The sequence below is a fragment of the Bacillus rossius genome, chromosome 16 (assembly GCF_032445375.1).
Source record: "Bacillus rossius redtenbacheri isolate Brsri chromosome 16, Brsri_v3, whole genome shotgun sequence".
NCBI lineage: Eukaryota > Metazoa > Arthropoda > Insecta > Phasmatodea > Bacillidae > Bacillus > Bacillus rossius.
The window spans coordinates 37258625-37276558 of NC_086343.1; the positions used below are offsets into that span (position 1 = coordinate 37258625).

Below are 17934 nucleotides of genomic sequence, written 5' to 3' on the forward strand. Positions count from 1 at the left end.
TTGTATAATACGCAAGTCAATACATCACCCAATGCTATTACTAAAAAAAAATTAGGAATTTCAAGGAATAAAAGTTTAAATTATATATTGAAACAACTAATCACACATCCTACATACACGGTTCATTTAGACTTAATAGAGGAGCAAGAGTCTGTAATCAATGGAACTCTCACAACCCAAAAAAAATTTAAAGTAGGTACCCGAATTTAAATATTATTATGTAGAGCTACACATAACATCCAACTGACTCCAAATGACTACAACACATGACTAAAATAATTTATACGATACCAGGTTAGGTCCAAAGTCAATTTTTTTTGTACCTCTCATCTACAGTTCAGAGGACCTTCAGTGTTGTGCCGTTTCTAGGTATGGCACTCGTGATTTTATGAGTAGGTAATTAATTTATTCACATTTCTTTTTTTTAATCTTTCATGTTAAATAAATTTTAATATTTTTATGCAAAGATTGTATTTAATATTTATTTATCTTTACATATTTCATTGTTTTAATGTTATCTTTACATATTTCATTGTTTTAATGTTAAAGTTTTGTGTAGCTATTTAATTAATAATGTCTTAAATGTGTTTGTTTCTATTATAATCAAATGTGTAAGGGAAACACTACTACAATACTGGTTCTATGAATATTTTGTTTTGTTTGTATAATTCTACTTATTGTAAACTCTATGATTTCTGTCGTGTCTAACGAAAAAGACTTACCTTGCCCTTTTCAATTTCTTTTCGGCCATTTGGCATGTAATTTTTTGGTGCGGATGTAAAAACCACCACAAAATGTAATAACTTATCTGTTACCGCCGTTTTGGGTGAGTAAATGTTTCGTCTGTGGGAAAAGTGTATCCCATGATAATTATTTGTTATGTTTGGAGGTTAATATTTTTGTGGTTTCATTCCATAGCGGTTCGAGTCATGGGCCTCATCCTGGCTTTGGTGTTCCAGGAACCTAAATTCATTTTTGGGAATTAACCTCTTCAAAACAAAGGCCAGAAATTTCATTATTATCATTATTATTATATTAAGGTTATGTAACTGTTTTAAACTTCTACGTGATCATCATGCAAGTTTCTACTATTGAACTTGAATCAACGAAATAATATTGATTTCTACACTTTGGAACATTTCCGGCAATTAATTTTCATTATGAAGAAATAATTATAAGAAGACTTCAATAATTTAATATTTGTTTGATGAATTATTTTTTTTAATAATATTTGTTGATAAACTTAACCTGTTTTTACTTAAATCAAATATAAATACTTGGTACGTACCTAGTTGTTCACGAGCTCGTTACTTAATATATAATACTCAGTAATATTTTGTTAATATGTTAATTGTTTTATTGATGTTTGTTTACATTGTTGTTTTTTACAAAGGCCTATAATTACAACCAGCACCAATCTGATATTTGTGTTATTTGTTCCCAGTGGTTTATTCCAATAAGTTTTAATTCCTTTTAACATGTTATGTTTGGTTATAAAGGGCAATATATTCTCATGTCTCTATAGTAATTTATACTAATCCTTTCGTTAATACATAATAACATAGTACAGCAAATGTAAACGATCCGACATATCTGAAACTTTCATGTGTTATAGTGTCCTTGGGTAACTTCCAATGCCACACATTGAGGTTATGTAGGATGCTATAGCAGATGAATACCTTTCAGTCAAAACAATATGTCACAAAAATGGTAGCAGAGCTTGGGTTTGCTGTTTACTATGTTATTATTTTGTTTTATATATAATTGTGAAGAAACTAAATCATAATTTTAATTTTAAGATTTTATAACCTTAATTATTTTGTTGTGTAAAATAACTCATAAACATTCTCTTTTGTGTGATATCTCTTACCTTTTGCAATCTTAAAGACCTAATTCTTTTTATGAATTTTAATAGTATTTTTAATATTGGTAAACTATTTTTTTTGTAATCTCTTAGCTAATATTTTAAAGTACAAAACTGTAATTGTTTTAATGATAGATAATATTATTTGCATATTCTTTATTAACATAATTCTAAATGGTATTTCAGTTTAAATATTGATGCAAGTTTTGTTTGTTCAGAGAATTTTTTGAATATTATTTCCCGTTTTCATGATACTTTAATTTTTTTAAATCTTATTTTGCAGATTTTCATGTGTTGAGTGGTCTGTGGTTTACTGTTGTTACTTCAGGGAATTTTTTTTAATTGAGGTTGTTTTGTTTACTTTTCGTGTATCACCATTTGGGGCACGTTTTTCGTTACCTAACCATGATAGGTATTTTTAGTTTTTGTTGCCATCATTTAATAAGTTCTTTTTATAGCAGGTTGTTTTAATAATCTCTTATGTTGTTTCTTCTGCCCATGTTTTGTTATAGGTCATCTTGGGTATGTATTTTAGATATTGATTTCTTTTCAGAGACATTTTGCCGTTTCCCTATTATGTTCATTTAATGTGTGTTCTAGTGCTTTTCATTGCACAGTTTAATAATTGAGGTTATGGTATTGTTTTATAAGTATCTAATTTGCAGTATATTTACTTTTGAATCAAGTATTTGGGTAATATATTCTTTTTGTCTTAAATTGTGTTGGATCATCATTTAAATTTTTTCTCTTGAGCCTATTAATTTTTTTCATTTAAATTTCACTATTTTGCTTTGTTTTGTTTTAATTATTTTGTTTCAGTAAGATGCAGTAAAAGGTCAGTGGTTTTCTTGTTAGAATTTTGTCGTTTTCTCTTTTGAATCTTTTCTTTAAGCACTATTAAAAAGTTTTATAGTTTTAATGTATTGTATGTATGTAATTTTCTATTCTGGGAGTAAGTGACTTCCAGACGATATTTGGGTTGTGTTTTAATTGTGTTGTCGACTTTGGTCAACTTTTTATTTTAGGCAGGTCCTCTGAGCCAGAGCCAGTGAGCCAGTGCCAAGTCCTGTTGAGAAGTGTTTAGGCTTCACCAGCACTTTTCATTTTTTTTTTGCAGGCCTCAGTCTTTTTTTTTATCAAACCATATATCTGCCATGGAAGATCCAATCACTCATTTTTAATAATAGTTTAAATTTAGATTAATATGTTTTGTGAGTTTATTTGTTTTTAAATAATAATTAATATTTTTTTTTTGAGTGCTAGCTTTGATTCATTGCTTTTCTATTTTGTTTGTCTTGCTAGGGTCATCTTTTAAAATAACATTTTAATATATCCGTTTTATTTCTAGTCTGGTCATCGAAAACATATACTTTTTTTGAAATTTCTGTTTTATAGGTTATGTGTTGTTAGTTCATGTAGGTGTTGTGTGTCTTGTACATCTCTCCACACGATACAGCTGTTTCACATGTGTTCCACACATTACACAGTGTAGTGTCATCAACTTAATTATTTTTTCAATTATTTTGTTTTGCAAGTTTTTGGTTTTGAATTTAGATGTTCCTTTTGTTTTAATTTTGTGTACTAGGTTGTTGCTGTATGACATCTTTCCGGTGGGGTGTCTGCTGCATGGAGTTCGCTAGGGTGGTTGCGGCTTCGGCTCGGTGTTGCTGCGACTCACCGTTTCAGCCATCTCTGGTGAATTTCGTGTAGTGGAGCTCTGCTTGGTGGGATTGTCTTATAGTGACACATTCTTCATTGTAAGGTATGGTTTCAACTTTGATTTCTTCTCAAAAATTTTCCTTTCAATAAATTTCAGGCAGTCTTTTTTTATTATTATTATTCACTTCACCTTTGCTGAATCGTAACTTTATTCATTATATATTTTGTGTTAGGGGTCAAGCTTGCTTTTGCAGGTGCTAAATTATTTTTGAGTGTCTAGGGTATGGGACTTAGTCATTCATCTTTGGACGGCCATTTTCTTAATTTTTTTTAATTTTCAATTTTGTGTTGTCGTTTTGAATAAGCATTTTAGAATTTTGTTTTCTTTTTTTTGTGGCTCAAATTTCTTTCGTATTTGATCGGTATTGTCAATTAAGTTTTGTTAAACTTTGATTAGGTATTCTTCTATTTTGAAACTTTTTTAAATTTTATCATGAGGTGTTGTATGAACTGCAGTGTTCAGAGCGGTATCGTATGATCAGGATCTTAGTGACCAGGATTTATGCAGGGGTGTATAGTCCCCATTTTTCTTTATAAGCCGACGGGCATTTTATACGAGGTTTTGTCCTCTTTTGTTGTAGTATGTAACTGGCTGTCCTGGGTACTTGTACCACCATTCTGTCCTGTTTGTTCTACAATCACACATTAAAAATATTTTGTATTTCGGTAGTCTGATCTTCGATTAATTTACACTTTAGCTTTGAGATTTTTCTCTCGCAGGTATGTGAGCATCCTACGTTCAGCTAATTGATGTTGATGTCGAGACCAAGTGTTCTATAATTTTATTGAGCGAGCATTTAAATAATTTTTTTTTAATATGAAGGGGTGAGTAGTCCCCATTTTGTTTTAATTATTGTATGAAGAGGTGTATATTCCTCATTGAGTATGGAGTTTATAAGGAGAATATTTTGTTGTTTCTCAGTAAATATATAGGGGTTTTATGCTCGTGTCTGTGCTGTTTGTTTCTTCAGCAGTATAATGATTTATTTTTGATTTCTATATTTAATATAGTCTTTCCTTTTTAACATCATTAATTCTTATGTCTCTTTTTTTTTTTTTTTTTTTTGGGTAAATTGAATTGTTTTTGATGGCAACTTTAAAAAAAAAAAATTTTTTTTAGATGGTAGCGTCTGTTTTGAGGGGAGGAGTGTGTGCCGTTTCTAGGTATGGCACTCGTGATTTTATGAGTAGGTAATTAATTTATTCACATTTCTTTTTTTTAATCTTTCATGTTAAATAAATTTTAATATTTTTATGCAAAGATTGTATTTAATATTTATTTATCTTTACATATTTCATTGTTTTAATGTTATCTTTACATATTTCATTGTTTTAATGTTAAAGTTTTGTGTAGCTATTTAATTAATAATGTCTTAAATGTGTTTGTTTCTATTATAATCAAATGTGTAAGGGAAACACTACTACAATACTGGTTCTATGAATATTTTGTTTTGTTTGTATAATTCTACTTATTGTAAACTCTATGATTTCTGTCGTGTCTAACGAAAAAGACTTACCTTGCCCTTTTCAATTTCTTTTCGGCCATTTGGCATGTAATTTTTTGGTGCGGATGTAAAAACCACCACAAAATGTAATAACTTATCTGTTACCCGCCGTTTTGGGTGAGTAAATGTTTCGTCTGTGGGAAAAGTGTATCCCATGATAATTATTTGTTATGTTTGGAGGTTAATATTTTTGTGGTTTCATTCCATAGCGGTTCGAGTCATGGGCCTCATCCTGGCTTTGGTGTTCCAGGAACCTAAATTCATTTTTGGGAATTAACCTCTTCAAAACAAAGGCCAGAAATTTCATTATTATCATTATTATTATATTAAGGTTATGTAACTGTTTTAAACTTCTACGTGATCATCATGCAAGTTTCTACTATTGAACTTGAATCAACGAAATAATATTGATTTCTACACTTTGGAACATTTCCGGCAATTAATTTTCATTATGAAGAAATAATTATAAGAAGACTTCAATAATTTAATATTTGTTTGATGAATTATTTTTTTTAATAATATTTGTTGATAAACTTAACCTGTTTTTACTTAAATCAAATATAAATACTTGGTACGTACCTAGTTGTTCACGAGCTCGTTACTTAATATATAATACTCAGTAATATTTTGTTAATATGTTAATTGTTTTATTGATGTTTGTTTACATTGTTGTTTTTTACAAAGGCCTATAATTACAACCAGCACCAATCTGATATTTGTGTTATTTGTTCCCAGTGGTTTATTCCAATAAGTTTTAATTCCTTTTAACATATTATGTTTGGTTATAAAGGGCAATATATTCTCATGTCTCTATAGTAATTTATACTAATCCTTTCGTTAATACATAATAACATAGTACAGCAAATGTAAACGATCCGACATATCTGAAACTTTCATGTGTTATAGTGTCCTTGGGTAACTTCCAATGCCACACATTGAGGTTATGTAGGATGCTATAGCAGATGAATACCTTTCAGTCAAAACAATATGTCACAGTGTTGATATAGCTACAGCCAAGACATGTCCAGTACCATACATCTTCAAAGCCTTCAAAGTCGATCCTTGTTAAGCCTTACGACAAAAGTCTCCGAAACAAGAGTCCTACTCTACAAGTTTACTATACAATTTTATGCCTTTTCATAGCACACATCGATAAATATCTTCATAAATAACCCAAAATATTATCAGACCACTAGCATTCGATTTATGCACCAACATATCCATCAACACAAGTCCATTCTACATTAAGCTCCTCACTTATTTTCATCAGTCTACTCGGCTACACTCAGCACACAAAAACCAAAAGAAGTCAATTAACAACCTAGTATTTATGTACATTCGGTCATTTAACATGAGGTGCCCACCATATTGAAATTTAAGCACCATCTTAGATATTTGTATTTATTGACTTATTAGTTCGGGAAAAATTCCAAAATTCACCGAAAAAATCACACATTATTTTACATATTGAATCGAAAATTGCTTCGATCTATGGACGAAGCTGAAAATAAATTTTAATTTAAATATCAGAAAAGTGTCAGGTTCGAGAAATAAAACACCTCAAGTTCTTTTACAAACATAATATTTATTACACTGACGTCGTCTGGCCGACGACCACCCCAGAGCCCGACCTGCACCCGCCAGTATACGCTCCCGCTAACGGAACACACCCCTGGCCATGGCCCACCCGAGTCAGGCGACCCGAACAGCAATTAAAGACAAAGCCGCGGAAACCTGAGTAGACAAGAGAAGAACCGTACCCATTCCTCCTGAAACATTAAATGAGGATTTTAGCGACAATAAAATCTCTTCCAGACACACCCGTTTGGAGTCTAGCGTAATGAGGTCACGCCTGGCGCGAGAGAGGCCATGCCAGTTCGGCAGTTCAGCGCAGCTCATGGACCGGGGCGGACCTACGTCCCACGGAGAGGCAACATCCTTTGTCTACATTGAAAGTAACGTCCGGTAAATATAGTCACTAATTAACCAAACCCCTTTTATTACTTAACCTCTCCGTGAGTACCCGGTCCCTTTTTTCGGTCCCGGACCTAATCCGGCCGCATCAACTTAAGGACACCCCGCACCACACTTGGTCAGCGGGGCTACTCTTCAGCATACGGCACGGGCCGTCTCCCGCAACGTACAGAACTTTGTTTAAGGTCACGCGCACGGCGCTGACCACAAACCCGCAAGGGAACTTGGACAAACTTAATTACGGTGCGTGTTTCACCACAGTGGGCACAACACCCGCGCCGAGACATTTGCATACGGGATTGGCCGTCTCCAATCGCCCGCCCCTTAATTCAGTGTATTTTTGTATCCCGTATTTTGTACTGCTAACTTACGTTACCCGAGTAACGAGTGCCACGTAACTTGTGCGCGCCCCCTTAATCCAGTGTATTTTTGTATCCCGTGTTTTGTATTGCTAACTTACGTTACCCGAGTAACGAGTGCCACTTAACTTGTGCGCACCCCCTTAATTCAGTGTAATTTTGTATCCCGTATTTTGTATTGCTAACTTACGTTACCCGAGTAACGAGTGCCACGTAACCTGTACGCGCCCCCTTAATTCAGTGTATTTTGTGTCCCGCCTTTGTGTTACGAAATTACGTTACCTGCGTACCCAGTGAGACGTCTGAGACATAACAGCATCCGAGGCCACGTAACGCGGAACACAAACAATACGGCGCCACGGAATAACAAGTAAAACCCCCCGGGGACCTCTGTAGAGTGTTGTATTGTGTACGACTCGCTCCTCTGAATAAAAGGTACGACACCGCCACCTCAACTCCACGTCTCTTATTTAAAATCATCTCACGCAACACCGCCGCCGGCCCTAGTGGGCCACGCAGGGGCACATACATCCACGACCCCAAATTCACGACTAGAAACGAGCTAGTCTGGCGCCCACCCGGACAACACAGATCAAGAACCGCCTTTTCCCACTAGGAGCCACACCGGGACTCGAGCCCGAGACCCCGGACGACGGCATTTGGCGCCCGCTGCGTGGGGCAGAAAATAACGTGAAAAATTTTTTTTTTTACTTCTGGACATTTTCGAAATAAATTCACCAACAGGCGACAGCGGAGACACGAAACGGCCATTTTGGACACAGGAAGGGTCGAAGGCCAGACAGACCGGCGCGACGAGGCGAGCGGACAAAGGACACTCCAACCACCCCCACCCCGCACGTCATCACGGCGAGGCGAGCAACGGAGCGACGTCACCACCCCCACTCCGCACGGACCGTTTTCGCCTCCTCTTTGTGCGGCTGTCCGGGCACCTACCCCCACCTCGTCACCCCGCTTCACGCTCTCCGCTTCGGGCAACCATCCTGATACCCGCACTCCGCGCGGACCGTTTTCGCCTCCTCTTTGTGCGGCTGTCCGGGCACCTGCCCGCCGCCGATCTCAAACCCGCGCGCTACAACACGCGCCCAGACTACAAACAGCCCGTCACAGACGGCGAACTTGAACGTACAACATACAACTCAACATGCAGGCACCACCTACAGACCTCGTGTGCACGCGTTGCCTATTACCAAGGGAAATAGAATTATTGACGGGATCACTGCCGTGGTACAGGAAATGCCAATGCGCGAACACCCGGGACAACGTCACTGAGCAGACCTGGGGCAAGCCCTGGAGCGAGACATTACTCGGCGAGCCGCACACCCAATTACCGTGGTCATGGGCACCGCTTAAGACGGAGGCACAAGCTAACGTCACACTGGGAGGCATACTACCGACTATGGGCCTCACGAGTGCGCGGACCAATCCGGCACCCAAATACATCCCACCACCAAGCGCAATCACCGGACCAAACACGGGGATGCATACACGCAACCCGTGCTACACAGGGAAGTTAGCACTACCCGAGTTCAGCGGAATAGGGCACGAAGTACCCAGAGACTTCCTAACACACTGCGAGGTCAGACTGGCACGGTCCGGAATACCGACCGATGAGTGGTCGGGGCGAGCGAGCGAACAGCTGAAGGGGACCGCCCGCCAATGGTGGAACACCTAGGGACGCTTCGGCATGCCCTGGGAGGAGTTTGCCATGTCGTTCAACCGCCGATTTGACACGGAACACGCACTTGTCCAATGCATGACACAGTTCTATGGCGAACGCCAACGCGACGGCGAACCCGTCGAGCAGTTTCTGGCCAAGAAAATGCAACTGTTCAATCGAGTAGCACCCGGCGCCGCGCCAGCCACCGCGCTCGCAACCATTACCACCCTCCTACACAATGAACTGCAACCGTTCATGCGGTGTTACCGCGCAGAGGAAGTTGAGGACTACGTCCGACAAGCCATAGACACGGAACGGAACATCCGGGGACTGCGACACTACGACCCCCCGAACACCGACCGGGACCTGGCCAGACGCCCATTGGGTCAGAGAATAGCCAGCGTCCAGAACCGGGAAGCAGGGGGCTACCCACCCGACCGCCCGCGACGAGCCATCGAGGACGCACCACCACCTGGTAGGCCCGATGGGTCATCGACACAGCAGGAACCCCCACTACCGCGATGCCAGTTGGGCTGCCCCGCAGGTACCCGCCACTGGCATGTCTACTGCCCACGCCGGCAAACACCACACGTCACCAACACGTCGGGAAACGCCCACCCGGGGGCACGGCGGTAAAACCCGCGCCTCCGAGCAAACCGAGCCAACCCACACCCACCGCGGAAATAGCCACACCGCAACTAAACCAGCTAGTCCGTCCCCGCGACGGCCTACTCCGCATCCCCGTGGAAGTCAACGGACAACCCACGGCGGCCCTGGTAGACACGGGCGCGAGCCACGTGTTTGTGGCCCCCCACCTGGTACCCCCCGGCGCGCTGCAGCCCCACCAAGCCGAGTTACGGTTAGCAACCAGCACGCAACCGGGAAGGACAGTGGGGCAAGCCGAACTCGAGGTACGCATTCGGGACGACGTCACCACGGTAACCGCCCTAGTGGTAGAGGACTTACACGAAGGGATAGTACTAGGCCAACCATGGTTAGCGAGACAAGATGCGGTGATCGAAATGAAACCCAGACGAGTTTACATTGGCACCCGCGAGCGGCTCACGGTGTACGCCATAGGCACTACCCCCGAGAGTCAGGGGGAGAAAGTAACCTTAGACCAGTTCCGCCACAACGTCCCCCACGAGTACCGAGCAGCAGTGGAACGCGTGTTGGCAGAAAGGCAGGACGTCTTCGCGGTAGCCGACCCACTGAAGCGCACCACCATCACCGAACACCACATCCCGACCACCCACGACAACCCAGTACACGAGGCCCCGAGAGGCTACGGGTTCCGGGAGCAAGTGGCGGACATGCTTCGCGACGGGGTAGTCGAACCGTCCAACAGTCATTACAATGCTTGCGTATATTAGCCCCAAAGAAAGACGGTTCGCTACGCTTCTGCGTCGACTTTCGGCCGCTAAACGCGATCACGATTAGCTCACCCCCACCTCAAATCAGCGTCGACGCCGCCGTAGCCGGACTCGGCCGCGCGAAAGTCTTCAGTACGCTCGACCTGAAGGCTGGGTATTGGCAAGTGCCCATACGGGCGGAAGACAGGGGGAAAACCGCGTTCACGATAACCAGACGGGCGGAAGTTTCAATTTCGCGCCATGCCTTTTGGGCTAAAGTGCGCACCGGCCACGTTCCAGGGAATGATGACCCGAGTGTTGGAGGGGTACCTGGGCCGGTTTGCGATCGCGTACCTCGACGACGTGATCGTCTTCTCCGAGACATGGGAGGACCACGCCAGACACCTGGCGCTGGTCCTAGAACGCTTAGCCACACACCATCTCACGGCCGCACACCACAAGTGTCATATAGGGACCCAGGAGGTCGAATTCCTGGGCCACCTAGTAAGTGCGGCTGGCAACCGACCCCAACCCGTTCACTAGCGCAAGATCGCTGAGGCGGCACCACCGCGGACGAGGAAGCAACTCCAACGGTTTATCGGCCTAGTGAACTGGCTCAGGGGGTACATTCCCGACTTCTCCCGTACCATCGCACCGCTGACCGACCTCCTGTCACCACGGGCACGGTACCATTGGGGCGAACCCGCGCAACGCGCCTTTGAAGAAATAAAAGCCGCCTTCACTCGCTGTCACACCCTCACACGAGTAGACCCCGGACGCCGCCTCTACCTCCAGACCGACGCCAGCGCACTCGGTGTGGGCGCGGTGCTCTTCCACACGGACCCGAACGGGGTCCGCGAGGTCATCGACTACGCTAGCGCAAAGCTCGGACCGGCCGAACGCCGGTACCACAGCAACGAGCAAGAGTGCCTAGCCGTAGTCTGGGCCATGAAGAAGTACCGGCCCCACCTGGAGGGGAAGTGCTTCACACTGAGGACGGACAACAGCTGCCTCACCTGGCTGCGTACGATGCAGGGGCGGAAAGGCAAACTCATACGATGGGCGCTATTCCTCCAGTCGTTCGACTTCGACGTCGAGCACGTTCCCGGCACGGAGAACCAACTCCCCTACTTACTGTCGCGGGAACCCGACGACCGAACAGAGCTGACGGACGAGGACGACTGGGAGGAGATTCTACCCCCGGACACACCACACGGACACGCATCGCACGACTCGGCATGCGCGCGCATCACGGCCGACGCGGACGGGGACGAAGACCCACCCAACACCGTGGCCGACGTCCAAGACCGGGTACGTCGAGCACAGGAAACGTCAATAGACGCGGCAAGACGCCGCCAGCAAGCGACCGCCGGACATGAGGCGTGGCGCGTGCAAGACAGCCTGATTCAGACTCACACACCCGGACACCAGGAAGACTGGAGGACCTACGTCCCGACGGAAGCCCGAGAAGCGGTCCTTCGGTTCTTCCACGACCACGACCTCGCTGGACACCCGGGGACCGATCAGACACGACGAGAAGTCACCCGGCACTACCACTGGCCCCGCGTCACGTACTATGTACGTACGTGCGCGAATGCGAGGTCTGTCAGGCGAGGAAAGCGAGGCGGCGTGACGGCGAGGAGCAACAACGACCCAGGGAACCCACCACCGCCTTCCAAACGATAGCCTTAGACGTAATGGGCCCCTACCCCCGCACGCCGCGCGGCAAACGCTTCCTCCTCGTCGTGACAGACCTCTTCACGCGGTGGACGGAGGCGTATCCATGCGGGAACGTGCGCACACCTACCATCATCAGCCTGCTGACCAGGGAATTCCTGTCACGTTGGGGATACCCCCAGTCGGTGTTGACGGACAACGCCAGTCAGTTCCTGGGGCGACATTGGAAGGGCTGGTGCGACGAACACCAGATCGAGCACCACACGACGCCCGCCTACCACCCGAGAGCGAACCCGACAGAGCGCCGGAACCAGGAACTGAAGGCACAGCTCCGGATCCGGCTGGGGGCGGACCACACGCAGTGGGACCTGCACGTGGCTGACGCCCTCTTCTGTGTACGACGCCGCACCAACGCCGCAACTGGCCGCACACCGGCCGAAATGATACAGGGCCACAACCTGCCCTTACCGGGAGAATGGGCCACACACGGCACTCCACACCCCGACGAGACGACGGAGGAACGTGACCAACGACGGGTGACTGCACGACGAGGCAAGACGTAGACAGGAGAGGTACGCCAACCGGATCACCCCAACCACAGATCATCCTCCACCCGCCGTGCAGGTCGGCGATCAGGTGTTCGCGCGACTACACCCACTTTCAGCCGCACCCCGCAACTATTGCGCGGGACTGGCCCCGCGCTGGGGTGGGCCATACACGGTACGGCGACGACTAGGCAGGACGACGTACTTAGTCCGCACGGAGGGACGGCGCCTGAAGAAGGTGCACAGGGACGACATCCGGCTCACCGCCCTACCTGGGGAGAGGAACCCAGACGGAGACGCAGGACCCCCCACTCCGGACGAAAACGGACGCCGTACGCCGGAGAGCGACGTAGTCGAGGAAGAGGACGACTCGCCAGAAGCGACCCCCACTAGGAGCCGACCCGAACCGCGCCCATACCGCACCCTGGTGTTCACGAACACCACGTCCAACAGGCCCCGCGTTGAACCCGCGGACACGCCCGTGACATCACCCGCAGAGGCCGCGTCAGACGACGAGGCAAGGCCACAACCACGGCGGTGGCGGCGCCCGCCCACGTACCTCGACGATTACGCACTTAGCACGGCCATGGGGGACACCGGGGGCGACCCCGCCCACGACGTGCCAGACGAGCCGGAAGAGGTCCACGAGGACGCATCGGAGACAGCAGTGGTACCTTGGGAGGGGAGCGTGGTGTACGAGAGCCCCCCACCGCAATACTACCCACGGGGCAAGGACGAAGAGGCCGTGGAGATCGCCGAGCTGTCGCACAGCATAGGTCAATCCGATGCATGCAACGATGACGGGCCAACGCCGATCGTCACGCAACCCGGAGAGACCGACTCGGAGATCGCCGCCTCAGCATCAGCCGCCATACCCGAACGGGAACGGACCCCGTACCAGTCCACGAACTGTCAACCGCCGCCGAAGGAGGACCTCCGCGGACCGGGACATCGACTGGGGACAAGCGAACCCGCCAGCGAGCCCGCGGAACGACCCCGACGGGCCCACAGACCTCCAGTTCGCCTGGCCGACTATGACCTGGGAACAGGGCGCGGAGCCTGTCAGCCGCAAGGCCACCTCGACGAGTCGACCCCCAGATGTTCGGCGTGGGACGACCCGGGACAGGTGCTCGGGCCCTACCAACTGCGGCCGCCGCGAGCACCACCCGGGTGGAGCTGTTGCCGGAGCTAGGAGGCGCCACGACGCCGCCCCCGGCACGCCTGCCACGACTGCAACCGGGGCGGCGCGCACGTTGGCCCAGTCGGCCACGATCACCAGGTCCAGTGCGCTGGCCCTACCAGCCGCTGACCACACACCGGCACCACGACGCCGCCCCCGGCACGCCTGCCACGACGGCAACCGGGGCGGCGCGCACGCTGGCCCAGTCGGCCACGATCACCAGGTCCAGTGCGCTGACCCTATCAGCCGCTGAACCCGCCCAGGCGCCAAGACGCCGCCCCCGGCACGTCTGCCACGACGGCAACCGGGGCGGCGCGCACGCTGGCCCAGTCGGCCACGATCACCAGGTCCAGTGCGCTGGCCCTACCAGCCGCTGACCACACACCGGCACCACGACGCCGCCCCCGGCACGTCTGCCACGACGGCTTGTACTAGAACTCTATCTTTGCTCAACAATGAGAAGTTCACAAGCTAGCAGAATATATTTATGCATTTTTTGTTTTTATTTTAAATTTTTTATTAATTTATTTTTATTTTTAAATTTTATTTTCCTTTAATTTTATGATATCAAAGAAAACGTGTGGTTGTTTTCTCCGTGTGCTTCTGATTATTCTTGTGAATATTATGGAGGTTTTCTCCGTGTGCTTCTGATTATTCTTGTCAATATTATGGTGGTTTTCTCCGTGTGCTTCTGATGATCCTTGTCAATATGATGGAGGTTTTCTCCGAATGCTCCTGCTTATTTGTGAGAAATCGATCTCTTCATGAAGGAATTTTTACCTAATGAGTCATGTCATTTTATTCAGAGTTACATTTAATTAGTAAAATTCTGCTAATAAATTGACACTTACAATATTTTTATCAGGTGGATTAGAAAAATAACCTTACTCAGACAAATAATGTGCTTTGAGACAGCTAAGAAGCATTAACATGTAAGACAAGCTGCATTGTCCTTGATGTCTAAGACAGGTAATTTTATTCAGAGTTTCGTATAAATTTCCGAATTCATATTATCAAATCATCACTTAATTATTTTTATCAGGTGGACATCAGACAAAAAAATTCATTAATCAGACGATTACTACGCCATGAAACAACTGGGAAACGCTATCATACACGATGATTTCCCTTCCCCTTGAGTTGTAGCGAAGCCCTCCTTCTGTTGCGATCGTTAGGGAGCATCCCGCATCCCACACAAAACAATGACTGCTTATACAGACAACAGAGACTGCTTATACAGACAACTGATACATGATGGTTACTAATATGTGAATAGGTTATCTTGTGATTCTCGCTAGGCCATGATGTTATTCACTAATTTTTAAATAAGGTCGATGTTCTTCCTCTTGAGATCTAGGGAAGCACACCTTTTTCAACAGATCGTTAGTGAGCATCCCGCATCCCGCATAAAAGAAATAAATATTATTTACCAGCTAGCAACATGTGGAGTCATCTGTTGATGAAAAGTAGAACTACTTACAACCAGTACTTTTGTATGAGATAACTTAACTCTCGCTGACGAAATAATTTAAAAAATTCTATTTAAGTAATGGTTTAATTTACAACTCTTAGTTTTCATCTGCCATTAGTTGCAGAAGCTAACATGTACCCTGATTCGTTGCCTGTAGCTGTATCAAACCGGCATCACTGTAGATACTGCAGCAAGGTGTTTACCTTGAGAAAGAATGCTAAACGTCACGAGAGAAGCGAGTGTAGTTTGGGTCCTTGTCAAAAATCATTTAATTGCAGTCAGTGTCATAAATCCTTTGGTAGAAGATATTACTTGGATAGACATTGCAAGAACTGTACAACTAAAATGAATAAAGATAACGAATACTGTATTCCAACATCGTGGAAGAGGAACGAAGGCAGAATATTAGACGACAATAATGATTATGAAGAATGTAAAAAAGCTAATGCTAAAAATATTGATATAGATCAAAACAATAATTTAAAATTAAAAACAAACGAAGAAAGTAGCAACCTCATTAGAAATGAAAAGATATTTACACCAATATCTAGTCGTCTCCATGAAAATGTGAAAGATGGAGAACCACCTGAAGTTGACAAGACCGAAGACTGTGATGAAACATCTGAAGCTGACATGATTGAAGATTGTGGTGACACATCTGAGGTTGACATGATCGATGACTGTGCTGTCACAATTAAGGCTGACATGATTGAGTACTGTGCTGAAGCACCTAAAGCGGTCAAGATCGAAGACTGTGATGGCGGCCTAAGACCAAAATGGTGGAAGCGTCGAAATAAAATAAATTATCTTTATCAATCTTCTGATGCTGATATGAATGAGTACTGTGCTGAAGCACTTAAATCATACAAGAGCGAAGACTGTGATGGTGTCTTGAGACCAAAACGATGGAAACGACGTAATAAAATGAATTATTCTGATCAAGCTTGTGATGCTGACATGATTGAGTACTGTGCTGAAGCACCTAAAGCGGTCAAGAGCAAATACAGTGATGGTGGCCTGGGATCACAACAATGGAAACGACATAATAAAATAAATTATCCTAATCAAGTTTGTGATAATCACTGGCTTGATGTCGAAAGTGACCTTGTAGTTGGTGTTGAAACAGAAGACACCAGGGATAATAATATTTATTATAAACATAATAGGAAGATGAACGTAGCAGAAGAGATTGATTGTAGCTCATGGAAAGATCCCAACATATTGGTTGACGGGCTAAGACTTCTACATGGCTCGCTTTGTGCAGGAAAATATTCGTGCATCGATGAAATATCCGTCATACTCAAAGAACTGAGGAAAGCTTGCTACATACACTAATGGCTTCTTTTACTTGTATTTGTGTAATGTTGAGAAATAAATTAAATATTGAAACTAAAAAAAATTTAATGTTTTTATTTCTTGTATTCTGATTTCCAACTAAGCCTGTGTTTCCGCTACTGTATGTGTACGTTTTGTTTCCTGTGTGTACTGTGTATACGTTCCGTTTCCTGTGTGTACTGTGTGTACGTTCCGTTTTCATGTGTGTGTGTGTGTGTACTGTGTGTATGTTCCGTTTCCTGTGTGTACTGTGTATACGTTCAGTTTCCTGTGTGTACTGTGTGTACATTGCGTGTTGGAGCCGAGTAGACTTGTATCCAGGTAGCTTCATAGACATGTAGTTTCGTAGCCATGCGGTCTTTTAGTCATGCAGTCTCGCAGCTATGTATAACTCGGAACCATCTAGATCCTTTTAGACTCGTAGCCTTGTATCCTCGTAGCCTTGTATCCTCGTAGTCTCTTAGACTCGTCGCATTGTAGCCCAATATCATTGGAGCTGTTGAAAGAAAAGGCAGTTGGAGCATTTGGAGCTGTTGGAGCTGTTGGAGCATTTGGAGCTGTTGGAGCATTTAGAGCTGTTGGAGCTAAGAAGTAGTCGTTGCACGTCTATGCAGGGCTAAATGTTTATAAGATTGCTGGCTTTCGCAAGTGATTCTGTAGTAGGATAGAAATTGTGTAATAAATATTATGTTTGTAAAAGAACTTGAGGTGTTTTATTTCTCGAACCTGACACTTTTCTGATATTTAAATTAAAATTTATTTTCAGCTTCGTCCATAGATCGAAGCAATTTTCGATTCAATATGTAAAATAATGTGTGATTTTTTCGGTGAATTTTGGAATTTTTCCCGAACTAATAAGTCAATAAATACAAATATCTAAGATGGTGCTTAAATTTCAATATGGTGGGCACCTCATGTTAAATGACCGAATGTACATAAATACTAGGTTGTTAATTGACTTCTTTTGGTTTTTGTGTGCTGAGTGTAGCCGAGTAGACTGATGAAAATAAGTGAGGAGCTTAATGTAGAATGGACTTGTGTTGATGGATATGTTGGTGCATAAATCGAATGCTAGTGGTCTGATAATATTTTGGGTTATTTATGAAGATATTTATCGATGTGTGCTATGAAAAGGCATAAAATTGTATAGTAAACTTGTAGAGTAGGACTCTTGTTTCGGAGACTTTTGTCGTAAGGCTTAACAAGGATCGACTTTGAAGGCTTTGAAGATGTATGGTACTGGACATGTCTTGGCTGTAGCTATATCAACACTGA

General features: G+C 44.6%; 1 long non-coding RNA gene across 1 annotated transcript; it reads left to right on the top strand.

Annotated features, from left to right (window-relative positions):
* Nucleotides 1–362: 362 nt before the first annotated feature.
* LOC134539905 (uncharacterized) lies at nucleotides 363–5801 on the top strand. The gene is made up of 2 exons (XR_010076361.1): nucleotides 363–826; nucleotides 919–5801. It is a non-coding gene; the product is annotated as an uncharacterized LOC134539905 (long non-coding RNA).
* Nucleotides 5802–17934: the final 12133 nt, after the last annotated feature.